Here is a 16,045-nt window from a genome sequence, read left to right on the forward strand (position 1 = left end):
GAATGCCATGCAGCCATAAAAAGGAATGAGTTTACATCCTTTGCAGGGACATGGTTGAAGCTGGGAGCTATCATCCTCAGCACACTAACATAGCAACAAAAAACCAAACACTGCATGTTCTCACTCATAAGGGGTAGTTGAACGACAAGAACACATGGACACAGGGATGGGAACAACACACAGTGGGACCTGCTGGGGGGCAGGGAGAGCATCAGGACAAATAGCTAATGCATGTGGGGCTTAATACCTAGGTGAGGAATCTGTATGTTCTGCACATGTATCCCAGAACCTAACATTAAAAAAAAAAAAAAGGAAATCACCTTCTTTGCTTATTCATAAGAAGAAACTCCTCATTTAAGTTTTATGATGAGACTGAAACAGTTCAGTCACATCTTTAGGCATCACTTTTTTTTTTGAGGAGATAAACCAATTTTATTGTATATTATGTTATACAAAAATCTACAAATAACAGATTTGTATAGAAAAAATGGTAATAAATGAGAGTGTAAAACATATCATTTAAATTTGGTATTTTTTCCATGATATTAGGATGATAATCATTTCAAAGCATGTGTCTAGCTTCATAGTTGGATTTGTTCAATGGCCAAAGCCTGCCATAAAACTATGACTTTCAGTGTCTGTCTGCTCTACTGGCTCTTGACAAAACTTTTGAGGCCTTCAAGAAAAGTAATGTACTACTGGTGCTGCAGGGCTATGCTGAGCTCCACCAACTCATCTGCAAAAGTATTGTCCAGCCCTCGGTCCACAAGGAAATCCATTAGGTGGCCCAGTCCAGGGAATCTGTGTTGAGTGTATAATTAGTAACCTTCCATTCAGAGTCACTGTGGACTGAAAGCTAACTTCCCTGATAGAGAAGATGTCACTCTCAGCCTCATCCTCTTGTCCAACCTCATCTTCTGGATAATGACAGTCCAGCACAAGGGCCTTCTTGCCATCATTCTTTATAACTTCAACCACGAAATTGGGAGTTGATGTCAATTCAGGCTCCTGTTCTTCGATCTTCTGCCCTTGCGAGGATTCTTCATCACCATCAAATGTTGGTGGGATGCTGTTGTTAATGTTGAAAGTGACAGTGATTTTTCCCCGAGCAACTTTCCGCCCTAATTTAGCTTCTGTCCCATTCAGTTTCAGCTCCCAACCTCCAGACATCTTAGAGAGGGTTTTATGCTTCTGGATTTTTCTTTCCTCCCTAATTTCATCACTCAGGAAATCAACAAAAGCTTTGTCTCCTTTGGTGTGCAGCGCGCCGCAGCCACAGCCGCAGGTGCAGGGCCCATGAGGCCACAGGAGGCCCAGCGCTCAGGCATCACTTCTAATTCTAGTCCCCAAGCTGTTTCTACCACCTCTGCAGTAGAAATTAAAGAATTAATTCTCAGCTGAAGAATTAAACCTCTGAAAGACATCTATGAGGGTTGGTATCAACTTTTCTTCAAACTCCTGTTAATGTTGACATTTTAGCTGGGTGCAGTGACTCATGCCTGTAATCTCAGCTGAGATGGGAGGATCACTTGAGCCCAGGAGTTCGAGACAAGCCTGAGCAATGTATGAGAGTTTGTCTCTAAAAAAATTAAAAAACAATTAGCCAGGTGTGGTAGTGTGGTGTGTTCCTGCAATCCTAGTGACTGGGGAGGCTGTGGAAGGAGAATTGCTTGAGTCCAGGAGTTTCAGGCTGTAGTGAGCCATGATCATGCCACTGCACTTCAACCTGGGCTGCAAAGCAAGACCCTCTCTCCCTCTCTTTTTTTTTTTTTTTTCCGAGACAGATCTCACTCTGTCGCCCAGGCTGGAGTGCAATGGTTTAATCTTGGCTCACTGCAACCTCCACCCTCTAGGATCAAACCATTCTCCTGCCTCAGCCTCCCAAGTCACAGGGACTACAGGCATGTGCCACCATGCCAGGCTAATTTTTGTATGTTTAGTACAGACTTTTTCACCATGTTGGTTAGGCTGGTCTCGAAATCCTGACTTCAAGTGATCTGTTCACCTCTGCCTCAAGACCTTATCTCTTAAAAAAAAAAAAGCTGACATTTTTGATCTCTTCCCGTGAGTCACATATGTTCTCACTGGCATCTAGAATGGTTAATTTTTCCCAGAAAGTTTTCAATTTACTTTGCCTAGATCCATTAGAAGAATCTCTATATATGGCAGCACAGTCTTATGAAATTTCTTTCTGTCTTTTTTTTTTTTTTTTTTTTTTGAGGTGGAGTCTTGCTGTGTTTACCAGGCTGGAGTACAGTGGCACAGCCTCAGCTAACTGCAACCTCTGCCTCCCAGGTTCAAGCGATTCTCCTGCATCAGCCTTCTGAGTAGCTGGGATTATAGTCAATGCACCACCAGGCCCAGCTTATTTTTGTATTTTTGGTAGAGATGAGGTTTCACCATGTTGTCCAGGCTGGTCTCAAACTCCTGACCTCAAGTGATCCACCCACCTCGGCCTCCGAAAGTGTTGGGATTACATGCGTGAGCTACTGCTCCTGGCTGAAATATAGTTCTTAAATAATAAAACTTGAAAGTCAAAAGTATTCATTGACTTATGCAGAATGGATGCTGTGTTAGCAGGCATGAAAACAATATCAATCTCCTGGTACATAATCATCAGAGCTCTTGGTTGACCAAGTGCACTGTCAATGAACAATAATATTTGAAAGTAATTTTTTTTCCTGAGCAGTAGGTCTCTACAGTAGGCTTAAAATACTCTGTAAACATGCCATAAAGAGATATACTGTCATCCAGGCTTTGTTGTTTCATTAATAAAGCACAGGCAGAATAGATTAGTGTAATTTTTCAAAGTGCTAGGATTTTTGGAATGGTAAATAGGCACTGGCTTTAACTTAAATGACCACCTGTGGTGGTCCCTAACAAGAGTCAGCCTGTTCTTGGAAGCTCTGAAGCCAGGCATTCACTTCACCGCTGTGGGAATCATCTTCCGATAGAACGCTGTTTTCTGTATGTTAGAAATCTGATGTTTAGTATAGTCATCTTCATCAATGATTTTAGCTAGATCTTCTGGATAACTTGTTGCAGTTTCTACATCAGCACTGTTGCTTTACTTTGCACTTGTATGTTACAAAGAAGACTTCTTTTTTAAAACTCATGAACCAATCTGCTAGCTTTCAACTTTTCTTCTGCATCTTCTTCACCTCTCTCAGCCTTCACAGAGTTGAAGAGTTAGGGTCTTACTCTGAATTAAGCTTTGGCCTACTTCAGGGAATGTTGCTGGTTTGATCTTCTACCTACACTCTACAACTTTCCTTATATCAGTAATAAGGCTGTTCCACGTTCTTATAATTTGTGTGTTCACTGGAGTAGCACTTTTGGTTAATTTTTTTTTTTTTTTGAGATGGAGTCTCAACCCTGTCACACAGGCTAGACTCAAACTCCTTACCTCCCATCTTAGCCTCCCAAAGTGCTGGGATTACCTGCTTGAGCCACCACACCTGGCCTAATTTCCTTCAAGAGCTTTTCCTTTGCATTAACATCTTGGCTACCATTTGACACAATAGTCCTAGCTTTCAGCCTGTCTTGGATTGTGACATGCCTTCCTCACTAAGCTTAATCATTTCTAGCTTTTGATTTAAAGTAGGAGAGGTATGAGTCTTTCTTTCACTTTAACACTTAGAAGTCATTGTAGGGTTATTAATTGGCCTGGTTTCAATATTTTTATGTCTCAGGGAATAGGGAGGTATGAGGAGAGGGTGAGGAATGGCTGGTTAGTAGAGCAGTCGAACACATATGCCATTTATTGATTAAGATTGCTGTCTTATATGAGCGTAGTTTACTGTACCTCAAAACAATTACGATAGTAACATTGAAGATCACTGATCACAAAATTACCATTAACAGATATAATTATAATAGAAAAATGGAAATATTAGGAAAATTGCCAAAATGTGAAACAGAGACAAGAAGTGAGCACATGCTGTTGGAAAAATGACACTGATAGTCATGTTCAATACAGGGTTACCACAAACCTCCGCTTTGTAAAAAATGTAGTATCTTTAAAGTGAAGTGCAATAAAATGAGATATGCCTATAGATGGAATTACACAGTATGTAGCCTTTTCTGACTTGCTTAATACACACTTAACTACTTAACTTTCCTCCATGTCTTTCATGTCTTTTCTTTCTTTTTTTTTTAGACAAGTTCTTACTCTGTCACTCGGGTTGGAGTGCAGTGGTGCAATCTTAGCTCACTGCAGCCTTGACCTTCTGGGTTCAAGCAGTTCTCATGGCTCAGACTCCTGAGTAGCTGGGACTATAGGCACACACCACTACGCTCACCTAATTTTTTGTACTTTTAGGAGAGACGGGATTTCACCATGTTGGCCAGGCTGGTCTTGAACTCCTGGCCTCAAATGATCTGCCCACCTCAGCCTCCCAAAGTGCTGGAATTACAGGCGTGAGCCACCGTGCCCAGGCTTCTCCATGTGTCTTCTCATGGCTTGATAGCGCCTTTCATTTTAGTGCTCAATAGAATTCTGTTGGCTGGATGTATCACAGTTATTTATCCATTCACCTACCAAAGGGCATCTTGGCTACTGCCAAGTTGTCAGTTATAAATAAGGCTGCTCTAAACATTTATGTACAGGTTTTTGTATGGATATGTTTTCTACTCCTTTGGGTAAATGCTAACGAATGTGATTACTGGATCATATGATAAGTGTATATTTAGCTCTGTCAGAAATTGCCCAATTTGTTTCCAAAGTGATTATACCATTTTGCATTCTCATCTGTAATGAATGAGAGTTCCTGTTGCTCCACATCTTTGCCAGCATTTGGTGTTGTCAGAGTTTTGGATTTTGGCCATTTAAATAGGGGTGTGGTAACATCTCATTGTTATTTTAATTTACATTTCCCTAATTACATGTGATTATGTGATATGCAGCTTCTTTTCATATCTTTTTTTTTCCTTTTGAGAGAGGGTCCCACTCTGTTGCTCAGCCTGGAATGCAATGGCCTGATTATGGCTCACTGCAGCTTCAATCTCCTAGGCTCAAGCAATTCTCCTACCTCAGCCTCCCAAGTAGCTGGCACTACAGGCGTGTACCATCATGCTCAGTGAATTTTAAAATTTTTTGTTCAGATGAAGTCTCAGTATGGTGCTCAGGCTGGTCTCAAACTTCTGGCTTCAAGCAGCCCTCCTGCTTCAGACTTCTAAGTGCTAGGATTATGGGTTTGGGTCACCACATCTGCCCTGTATATCTCTTTTGGTGAGGTATCTGTTAAAGCCTGGCCCGTGTTTTAATTGGGTTGTTTTCTAATTGCTGAATTTTGAGAGTTCTTTGTATATTTTGGAATGTTGGTGGTGATTTTTACTGTTATGTAATTACTCTATTTATTTTGTTTTGTTTTAGAGATAGTCTTCCTCTGCTACCAAGACTGGAGTGCAGTGGCATTATCACGGCTCACTACAGCTTCAAATACCTGGCCTCAAGTAGTCTTCCTTGTGAGCCTCTTGAGTAGCTAGGACTGCAGGTGTGCACCACCATGCCTGGCTAATTTTTAAATTTTTTTGTAGAGATGGGGTCTTGCTATGCTGCCCAGGCTGGGCTTAAACTTCTGGCCTCAAGCTATCCTCCCACCTCAACCTTCCAAAGAGCTAGGATTGCAGGCATGAGCCATCGTGCCTGGCTACCCCAATTTTTTTTATCTGACCATGTAGTATTAGAGCAAATGATAAAGATATTTGCATTTTTTGAAAAAATTAATAAATGTTGTCTTAGTCCATGCTGTGTTGCTATAACAGAATTCCCGAAACTGGATAATTTAAAATGAACAGAAATGTACTGTACACGTCTAGAGGATGGGAAGTCCAAGATGGGAGGTCCACATCTGATGAATTCCTTCTTGCTGCATCATCCCATGGCAGAAGGGCAAAGACAGGGTGTGTGTGTGTGTGTGTGTGTGTGTTGTGGGGATGGAGAGAGAGAGAATGAGAGATAGAGGGATGAGGACTCACCCCTTTTATAAGAAACTTGCTCCTTTGTAACCAAACCCACTCCTGAGATAGCAGCATTAATATATTGATGAGGGCAGAGCCCTCCTGTCCTAATCACCTCTCATTAGGGTCTACCTCCCAGCATTGTAACATTCACAATTAAGTTTCCAATAAATGCTTTTTGGGGTACACATTCAAACCACAGCAAATGAGAAACTGCTTAGTGTAGTGCTTGGCACGTATTATATGTTTAATAACGTTATTTGGCTGAGAGTGGTGGTTTATGTCTATAATCCCAGCACTTTGGGAGACTGAGGTGGGCGGATCACTTGAGATCAGCCTGGGCAATATAATGAAACCCTGTCTCTGAAAGTAAAAATACATATATAAATTTTAAAAACAAACACGAAATAATGTTATCTGGATTTAAATCTTGTATATTAACCTATGTATCTTAATACTTTTAATACAAGCTCATGCCTACCTCTTATTATATTTATTCCCAAACATTTTGCGTTTTCTATTGCTAATGTAAGAATGAGAAGGAAGATTTATTGCGAGATCAGAGAAAGCAAGGCTAGAAAGGCGGGTTAGGGCCCTTGATGGACAGCAGAAAGTTTGGGTTTTATCCGGGCAGCAATTGAAAAGCCACCAAAAGAATTAATCAGTATAGTAACATAATCAGTTATGCTTTAGAAGGATTATTTCTATTTTAGTATATAGAAGGAGCATAGGACTAGAGCCACTGAGAGTAACAATTATGGCAAGGTCTTTCCGTTCTACGAATTGATACCAAGGAAGCGTAACAATCAAGAACCTGGTGTTTAAGCCTTCTCGGGGAGGTTACGGAAGGGTCAAAAGAATGTGGCTCATGTGGTGCTTTAAAACTGAGTCTCACATATGTACAGTTTATTACACTCCCCTAGTGTCATAAAGATATATGTATTCCTAGGCCTGCTTTTGATTTTTTTTCTAGTTTTTGATCCTCTCCTCTTATATATGCCAGTTTAAAAAGGCCCTAGATGTCAATGGTCAACTTCTAAAAATGTTGAGAATTTGTACAGAAGGGGAAGGTGAGTGACTTGCATTGGGCCACAAGGAAGGTCCTGATTACAAGTTTCTCAATAGGAAGCAATAAGGAACCAGACGAAGCTACTTAGTAGTCAGTAGAAAGAGGACAGAAAGAGGACAGGAGATTTAGAGAAAAAGTAGGAATCCTGCTTGCAGGAAGTGAGAGCTTGAGAGAGAAAGATGCAAAAACAATTTGTAGCGTTTTTCTTGCCCAGGTGTCTAGGAGATTAGAATTTTTTTTAAACAGGTGGAAGAGTAGTTTAGAGACGCCCAGGAGAAGTTATAAAGATAATTAAGCTGGGCGTGGTAGCTCACTCCTGTAATCCCAGCACTTTGGGAGGCCGAGGTGGGTGGATCACGAGGTCAAGAAATCAAGACCATCCTGGTCAACATGGTGAAACCCCATCTCTACTAAAAAAAATACAAAAATTTAGCTGGGCATGGTGGCACATGCCTGTTATCCCAGCTACTCAGGAGGCTGAGGCAGGAGAATTGCCTGAACCCAGGAGGTGGAGGTTGCGGTGAGCCGAGATCGCGCCATTGCACTCCAGCCTGGGTAACAAGAGCGAAACTCCGTCTCAAAAAAAAAAAAAAAAAGATAATTAAAATTTAGTTGTATTACATTAAGTATTGCCAGAAATTAGAGTGGCACTGTTCAAACAGGAGTTAGAAATTCAAACTAGAGCTCAGGAGAGGTCAGAGATGGATATAAAGAGTTGAATATTGGGGTCATGGAGTTCATACTTGCAGGAATGGATGACATCACTTAGGCTGCTTATCTGGTACAAATGTTGGGAAGGATGAGGGCAGAAACTGAGAAAATATCACTTCGAGGGGCAGGAAGGGAAGAATGGTTTCCTGAGCAGCAGCAGAAAGTTCAGATAGTTGGAGAAGCTGTGGAGTGTAGAGTCTCACCTATGCTGAAGAGACATCTGAATATTAACCTGTGTCAGCAAAGTCAAGGGGTCTGAGATTTGGTAATGATGTAACTACTAACTTTGCAAGCTGTGGGTAGAGTGGTGGGGATGAATGAATTTAATCATATCTCAAAAGGATTGGTAGAAAGACTAGGGAGAAATGATGTTGAGGCCAAAAGATAAGTAGGTAGGAGAACATCTCTTTATATAGCTTTTCTCAAGTAGTAGTAGCATGTTAAACAAAGACAACAGAGAATTGACCTTGTATCTACTAGAAAAACAGAAAATCTCTGCACATTTTCTAATGATCTGATTTATTGTGTAATTATTATATTTTTTTCAGCTTAAAACCCTTCATTAGCTTCATTGCTGGATAAACTCCAAAGTATGATGTAGAAATTCCTCTGTGATCTGGGTTCTGCATATTTCTCTAGCCTCATCGCTCACACCTCCTTTGAACACACAGCTTTTTCTAGCTTTTCAAATGTCTCATGCTGGTTCTTGTGCTGGCGTTTGCAGCTTCCACGTCTTCCATCTAGTTTCTTGATATCTTAATAAATCTTTATCTTCTCTGACTAAACTCAAAGTTCTTTTCTATGAATCCTTTCTGGGTGTTCAGGGTTGATATCATCATTCCCCTGTAATTTCTATCACCTAGCTCCATGTTGGGTACATAGTCTGTATTATATAAATGCTGAATGAACAAATAAAGTGCAAGTCTTTATATCACATCCATTTTTCATTTCAAAAACATGCAATATAGTACACAGCATTTATTCTTGCCATACAATATTCACTTTTGTGATTTTGTTAAAACACAAATAAAATTTTAAGTAGCTCCAGCTACTCAGGAGGCTGAGGCAGGAAGACGGCTTGAGCCCTGGAGGTTGAGGCTGCAGTGAGGCCTGATTGTGCCACTATACTCCAGCCTGGGCAACAGAGCACCACCCTGTTTCAAAGAAAAGAAAAGAAAAGAAAATTTTAAAATATTATTTAAAGCTTGTAACATAAAAGTTCTAATCTCATTAGTCTGTTATAATTTTCCATTTCATTTCTAAACTTTAGACTGGGCTGTTTTTTCCCTTTATTTCCTTTGGAGCGATTATCCTCTTTATGTTTCTAGTAAAAAGAATCAGGGACAGGCCTCCATTTTAGATCTAAATGACTAAAATTAAACCAATTAAGGTTTCATCGCTACAAGAATCAAGGCGGTTTTAATCTCAATTTGTGTTTGCATTTATGACCGTTGGCTCTCCCAAGGGAGAGAGAAGGACCTAGGGCCTCTACACCTAGTTTCAGGTTGATTACAATCAACATGGAACGAGTTTAGCATACAAGGCTCGTTTTGCATTAAAGACCTTTTTGTGCAGAGGAGGTAGTGGTGGCGATGATAAAAATCTTTAATCAAATCCAGCCAATTTGCATTGTTCTCTGAGGATAGGCTTTCAAAAGTTAAGGAACAAAAGAGGCTTTGGTTTTCAAATCTCCCTTAGGCGGCAGCAGATTATGAAGCAGCCAACGGGAGAAACCGAAGTATACATTATCAATAAGAGGACGGCGAGTGTGTGTGTGTGTGTGTGTGTGTGTGTGTGTGGCAGAGATGAGAAGCGAGGAAGGAGATGTGGGACACACACGCTACGGCTTCGAGGCGTTTTCCACGATGTGCCTGGTTATGTAACGTTGATAATGAGAGGCGCTGCAACAGCATCAATGCATTCTTCCGACCTGCTCACCCCCTAAGCTGGGATACAACGGGGATGGGAGGAGGGGACACTAAGCCCTGTGCAGGCAGAGAGCTGTCCAGACAGAGGTAAACCAGGGAGTTGGGCAGAACCCGAGCCCAGAGAATTTCTCCCCAGGCCCCGGCACAGCCCACCGTGGCTGTGGCTCTACAGATGGGCAGAAGAACCAGTTTCAAAATGCAGGATCTGGGATCCGACCTCTTAGGTTTTTATTCAGCAGTCAGGAAAAAGGGGTTAGAAGCTGGAAATCTGCATTTTCACTCGGCTCTGGCGACTGAGACAGGAAAGCGGGCACCTGGCGCTGAAAAGCCACAGCCGCGCGTGAGCACGGTGCACCCTCACGCGGGTACGGGGAGCTCCTGGGGCGGGAGCACCGGCGGTCTCTGGCCCGCCGCTCCCCAGCAACGGGCGCATGCGCCCGTTCTCCCCTCAGCGAAGGCGCGCTGCTTGGCGGGCAGTCTCCTCCAATCCGAGCCAGCGTTCTCGGAGTACGTATCCAGGAGCTGTGGGCTGAGGGCTGCTGGAGGCGGGAGGAAAAGGGTGGGGGTGGGGGCCTGAGTTGGGCTGACCTGTGAAAGTCTGAGAAGGTCTGCGAGAGCAGCCAGTGTTTTCAGCTCCGGAAGTGGCAGTTGTAAACTTCACCTCCCGGGGGCCTGTCCCCTCCTGTCCCCCTTTGCTCTTTGTCCCCCTCCTCTCGGGTCCTAGAGTCCGTCGTGTTCCAACAGTTTTTGCTCTTACTCCTGCGGGGTGCTTGGGCCTCATACCCCTGAGACTTGGAGCAGCCCCTGGGGTCTTGGGTGTGCGGCGTGGATCACGCGAGGCCCCTGAGGTAACCGCAGGGTGTGGGGGCTTCGAGGCGGACGACTTGGGAGGGAGGTGTTGAGACAGTGAGGGCCCCTGAGTGAGTTTGGGGCGGCCCTAGCGCTCTCCCTGTCGCCCTTGGGGCACGCCTCCAGCTCCTTGGGCTTGGTCTCCCCGCCCACCTGGAGGAAGATCTCGTGGAGCAGCCAGAGATCGCTGCCGCTGTACCAGAGCGTCGGATAGGGACCAGAAGGAAGGCAGAGGGCTGGGACTTGGAGCTTCTTAGGTTTACAATTGCGGGGCGGTTTCCTTCCCGATAATCAGTAAGCCCCCTCGAGGATATGGAACACTTCTTTCTGCCCCCTCTCCCCTTATTAAATGCGGGCCACATAGTAGACACTCTACAGATGTTTGATAAACGAGAACGAATTGTGCTAGACTGTCATCTGCAGTTTCTGCCTACTCTCCAGGACTCTGAGAGACTTAGAAGAGTCAGCTGCGCGTTTTCCCTAAGTTGTAAATTTTCTGCAGAAGTGGAGCCGACTTTTTGAATTTTTAAAATATCATTATGATAGTGATCTTAGGAAAATACATATTTATTTCATGTAATATTGTATGTATTTTATGTATAAAATAAATACGTCTTAATTTTATTTATTAGAGTTGGTGTCCAGCTCTTTTGAATACATGACATACCGATGTTTTATGGTTTTCATAATCTTGGAGAAAAGAACATATTTTGTCAGTTGTTTTATTTAATAGCTAGTGACTACTCTTAACAATAGTAGAGCAGGAGATGAACATGGGTTTACATAAAATGCAGAGGAAACAAAGGCAGTGCAACCTGCCATGAGGAAAGATGAAGGATTTAGTTTGTAGGTTTCTGTATTAGTCTTGGCTCAACCATTTTTGAGCTGCGTCCCCCCAGGCAAATCACCTAACCTTCCTCGGCATAGGTTCCTGATCTGTCAGATAAGGAGGATGGACTTAGTCTCTACAGTCTCATTTGATTCTAAAACGTTTTGATTGTTGGAGTCCCTTTGTTTTGGTCTAAGAACCAAACTTTCCCCTTCAAGGTGGATTATGTAACTATACTGAGGGACACTTCCAACACAGGTTGTGGTTACTAATGAAGACAGACTACATAGTGAAAGAGGATGGACTTAGATGTGGATTTGAATTCTCGTTTTCCAACTGAATGCTTTTGCAGAAATTACTCAACATCTCCAAGTTTTCTTATCTGTGAAATGTGCATAATAATCTCATGGAGGTGTTTGGATTAAATGAGATCAGGAATACTGATCTCAGTATCTGGCATATAGTAAGTGGCTCAGCAATAGGAGTTTCTGTCTTTTCATCCACCCATCCCTCGTTTTTCCTCTGATCTGTGAAGACACACTGAAAGATTAGTACATTTGGGATGACCAACTGAAGGACTCAGATGTGAGGTAGAAAAATTTTGTACCAGTAGTGCCTTCGAAATCTAAAGTAGATTTGCCTTTCGGGCTGATACTTCCTCTCATGATGTCGGGATCACTGATCCCCTGTCCTCAATTAACCTTTTATCTTTTTAAAAAAGCTTCTAATTGATGCATTATGTACATAACATCCCATCATCTATTTTAGTAGTAATGATGAGATTAGTTCAACTCCACTACCAGGAGAAGATTAATCTATTAATATATTAACATAAAAATCTAATTTGAACTTTGCCTTTCTTTATCCATCACTGCTGCTGGATGACGTGGTTTTGGTCCAAACCTGTGAAGGTGCTATCTGGATTGAGAATCCACTGAAGGTATGAGTAATCTTTTGTTGAGAAGGCCATGACTTGTCAGTTTGGATGTGGAGAAAAATGATGTTTTTAAGAAATCTCCAAGAAAGACCAGAAATGATTCCCTGAAAAGTGAGGTCTTACATGCTCCCTGGCTGGGATGAACAGTATCTTCAGGGCCAATAGCAAGGCGCACAGCAGAGCTTTGGAGTCAGCTAACTTGGGTGTAAATCCTGACCTTGTCACTAGAGATGTGACTTTGGGCAGGTGACTGAGTATTTTTAAGCCGTGGTTTAAGTATGGATATTAACATTATCTTCCCCTTCAAGTTGGTGTAGAGTGAAATGAGATAATATGTAGAAAGTTTTTAGCACAATGCCTGGAGAAGGGACTTTTGTGACAGTTGGAATGATGACAGCAGGGAATGACTTTGTGTCATACAGTTGGTTCACAGGTAATGATCAATTGGATAGTTTCTAATGGAAAGTAATATTTAGAGTTAAACAAATATTGAAGAAGAGAAATTCTGATTTTGATTGCATGTCATAAGGAATTTTTAATTACTCACATAGTTTGACCAAATTGTATATTTTAACTTTGTGGAGTTTCACAGGCAAGTTTCAAGTAAAGCTAGAAATAAATACTATTTAAAGGCATTGTAATTCTTTAACTTAGCTTCCTATTCCATTGAGATTTTCATTACTATACTGTAACCCTAGTTGACTGTCCTCATCATTCCTTGCCTTTTCACCTGGAGGAAGAGGAAGGAGATTTTACTGTACCTTCTCTGCCATGCTTGATTGTATGGGAATCTCATCATAGTTCAAATTCAGCCACTGACCATATCAACTTTGGTCCATCATTGATTTAGTCTTCCTAAAACAGACAGAGAAGTAAATCCTTGTACTCTATGTGATCAGAAGCTGATATCAGCGAGGAAGATGAAGAAAATTTAAAAAAAGACTTGATGAAAGACACACAGGCAGAGCTGGTGTGGGAACCCATTTTCCTGTCTTACCTGTCTGTTACTCAACTTTTTTTCACGTTAGGTCCAAGATGCTGTCTGCAATTCTTTGCCTCCCTATGGGAGGCCTCTTCCATAGGAAGTTCACAGCAAGGCACTTTGTTTCTTTAAGGCCAGTAGGAGATTGTCATTCAGTCTGCTAAGATAAAAGTCTTACCTAATGTCATGTAATCATGGGAGTGGTATTCATTCCTTCATCTTTGCTGTATTCTATTGGTTACAGATCAATGAGCTAGAAGTAGGTGAAACTTGGTCCTGAGCTGTGGAAGATGTTCTCTCTCTAGAGGACCATTCACATATGAAGATGTTAGATGCCAAAATAATGCACTGAAATACGATGATTCACTTTAAATTAGCTTTATTGACACAACTTTATTAAAGTTTGGTAACTTCCTCTTCTGATGCTTCTCTGCCCAATATATAAAAACATGATTAAGGCCCTAACTATCTGAAATTATTTTCTTAAGAGTTAAATAGAGGTCTGTTTATGCCTGTTGTGCCACATGTGTGTATGTGTATTTAAGCTTTTCCACAAAACAGGAACATTTCATGTACATGCTTTTGTGCCTTGGACATTACTTTTAAGTACAGAAGGGGCCGTTCCTTCCAGATTCTAACTCTTACTTTCATTCTGAAGGCAGTTTTCCTGGGGTCTGACCTTCAGGAACATGGTGATAAGGTGACAAGATTTTGGGACAGTATCTGAAAAGCTTGTTAGAGACTCCTTAGTACCCTCCACTTAATAGCTGAATGGCTTTTGGGCAAGACAGTTGAGGATCTCTGAATCAGATGAGTTTTCTTATAAAGTGAGGATAATAATTCTCAGGTAAGATGACTTATAGTTCAGCTTAATGTGTCACCAGTGGCCTCACAGAAAGAACTTGGGCTTTAGAGTGAAAGTTATGAGTTGGAATCTTGGTTCTGTAACTGTGTGACTTTTTCGAGTTACTTCTAATCTCAGTCTTAGTTTTCTTGGTAGAAAAATGGGATAATCCTTACATTGCAGTGTTGTAAGGATCACAATTCTATATATAAAATAACAAATACTATGCTTGACACTGTAGTAAGTACTCAGTAGATGGATGACAGTGGTATTCATTGGTCTGCCACCGTTTCCAACCTAGTCTTTTCTTTTTGAGACGGAGTTTCCCTCTTGTTACCCAGGCTGGAGTGCAATGGCGCCATCTCGGCTCATCGCAACCTCCGCCTCCTGGGTTCAGGCAATTGTCCTGCCTCAGCCTCCTGAGTAGCTGGGATTACAGGCATGCGCCACTGTGCCCAGCTAAATTTTTTGTATTTTTTTGGTAGAGACGGGGTTTCACCATGTTGACCAGGATGGTCTCAATCTCTTGCCCTCATGATTCACCTGCCTCGGCCTCCCAAAGTGCTGGGATTATAGGCTTGAGCCACTGCACCTGGCCTCCAACCTAGTCTTTCAGGTCCCTGGAGAGATGAGATCTCCCCATTCCCATGTCATCTTAGCCAAAATTCCAACCTCTGTTCTAGGTCAGACTGTTTAATCAGCCACGTGAAACACTGTTGTAAAGATCCTTTGGATGTATATGTAGGAGTTGTTAGTCAGTTCTCAGCGCTGGGGTACAGTCTCCTTCTCAGTCTGCTTATTTGAGTTTGTTTTCTTTTGGTGATCTCCCTGAGGTCTAGATAGCTCCATATACCTACAATTTCACTAAACAATTATTTATTACATCTTTCCCCTAGACCAAATCACCCCAAGCATCTCTCACTCCCTTCCTTTTTCAGGGATCATTCTTTTTTTTTCAGATAGTTTTGTGTTTAGTAATATAAGTGGGTGGTGGCCAGGCACTGAATATGTTCTGTATATATTATTAAATTTTAAACATATGAGATTGAGATAGTTATTCCGTTTATATTGTTGAGGAAACAGGCTCAAAGAGTTTTAAGTAACTTGCCCAAAGGCCACATACTTATAAGATATTTATTAGAATCCTAATTCAGGTCTTTCTGAGTCCAAAAATTATGGTCTTTCTTAGGATACTGGACTTCTACTGGGGATACCAGGAGGCCCTTTTGGCATATTTATATTTGTGTCTATTTGGAATATTATTGTTATTTCTCTGTTTAAAATGTTTACTCAGAGACTCCTAACACTGTGGTAAAGTAACTTACTTTGGCTTTGTATAATTTGGAATATCTCCCTTAGAAGAAGGTTCCAAAAAACAGGTCAGAGTAAGTGACAGATACTCTGTACTTCCCTTCTTCCTCTTTGATTGCTTGGGAGAAGGCCTTTGAAAATTATCGTTGGATCTTTTGGTTGGGAGTACCTTGGCATCTTTGATGTCTCATTTATGAAAAAGGCTTTGGGGACCCAAAAATGTCCCTGGACTTCACTTTCTTTGAAACTGAATTCTGTGCCCTAGAGATAGGCACTATGTATTCTTTTTACATTTTCAGGAATAATTTTTCACTATTTTGATAATTTTTCTTTTGAGAAAATAATCAAATAGTTTCATCATTACTTCGTTCTTATAATAAGGAACATCTTTTTAACATTTCGTCATTTTTGTTTCCAATACTTTTTATTTTATTTTATTTTAAAATTATGATTAGACAAAAATATTTTTAGGGATGGACTCACTATGTTGCCCAGGCTGGCCTTGAACCTTGGGCTCAAGCAATCCTCTTGCCTCAGCCTACTGAATCGCTGGGACTACAGGTACATACCATGATTCTGGCTTCCAATCCTTTTTGAAAGAAATATCTAAAACATTATAGCTTT

The 16,045-nt window shown here is 41.5% G+C and overlaps 1 protein-coding gene and 1 pseudogene across 11 annotated transcripts in view; one reads left to right on the forward strand and one right to left on the reverse strand.

Annotated features, from left to right (window-relative positions):
* Positions 1-16,045, forward strand: part of CCDC171 (coiled-coil domain containing 171) — a 499,054-nt gene that overhangs the window by 48,872 nt on the left and 434,137 nt on the right. For 5 of the 11 annotated variants that reach the window (XM_078369491.1, XM_078369507.1, XM_035306091.3 and 2 more), the window contains exons 1-2: positions 10,245-10,517; positions 12,259-12,287. The exons of 1 other annotated variant lie outside the window; for it this stretch is intronic. The gene's annotated coding sequence lies outside the window, so the exon portion shown is untranslated. Of the gene's footprint in view, positions 1-10,098; positions 10,177-10,244; positions 10,518-12,258; positions 12,288-16,045 lie in introns of those variants that run through there. 5 more of the 11 variants (XM_035306104.3, XM_078369497.1, XM_035306102.3 and 2 more) reach the window with 3 other exon arrangements.
* LOC100411230 (complement component 1 Q subcomponent-binding protein, mitochondrial pseudogene) lies at positions 633-4,550 on the reverse strand (annotated as a pseudogene).

The sequence above is a fragment of the Callithrix jacchus genome, chromosome 1, assembly GCF_049354715.1.
Source record: "Callithrix jacchus isolate 240 chromosome 1, calJac240_pri, whole genome shotgun sequence".
Classification (NCBI taxonomy): Eukaryota; Metazoa; Chordata; class Mammalia; order Primates; family Cebidae; genus Callithrix; species Callithrix jacchus.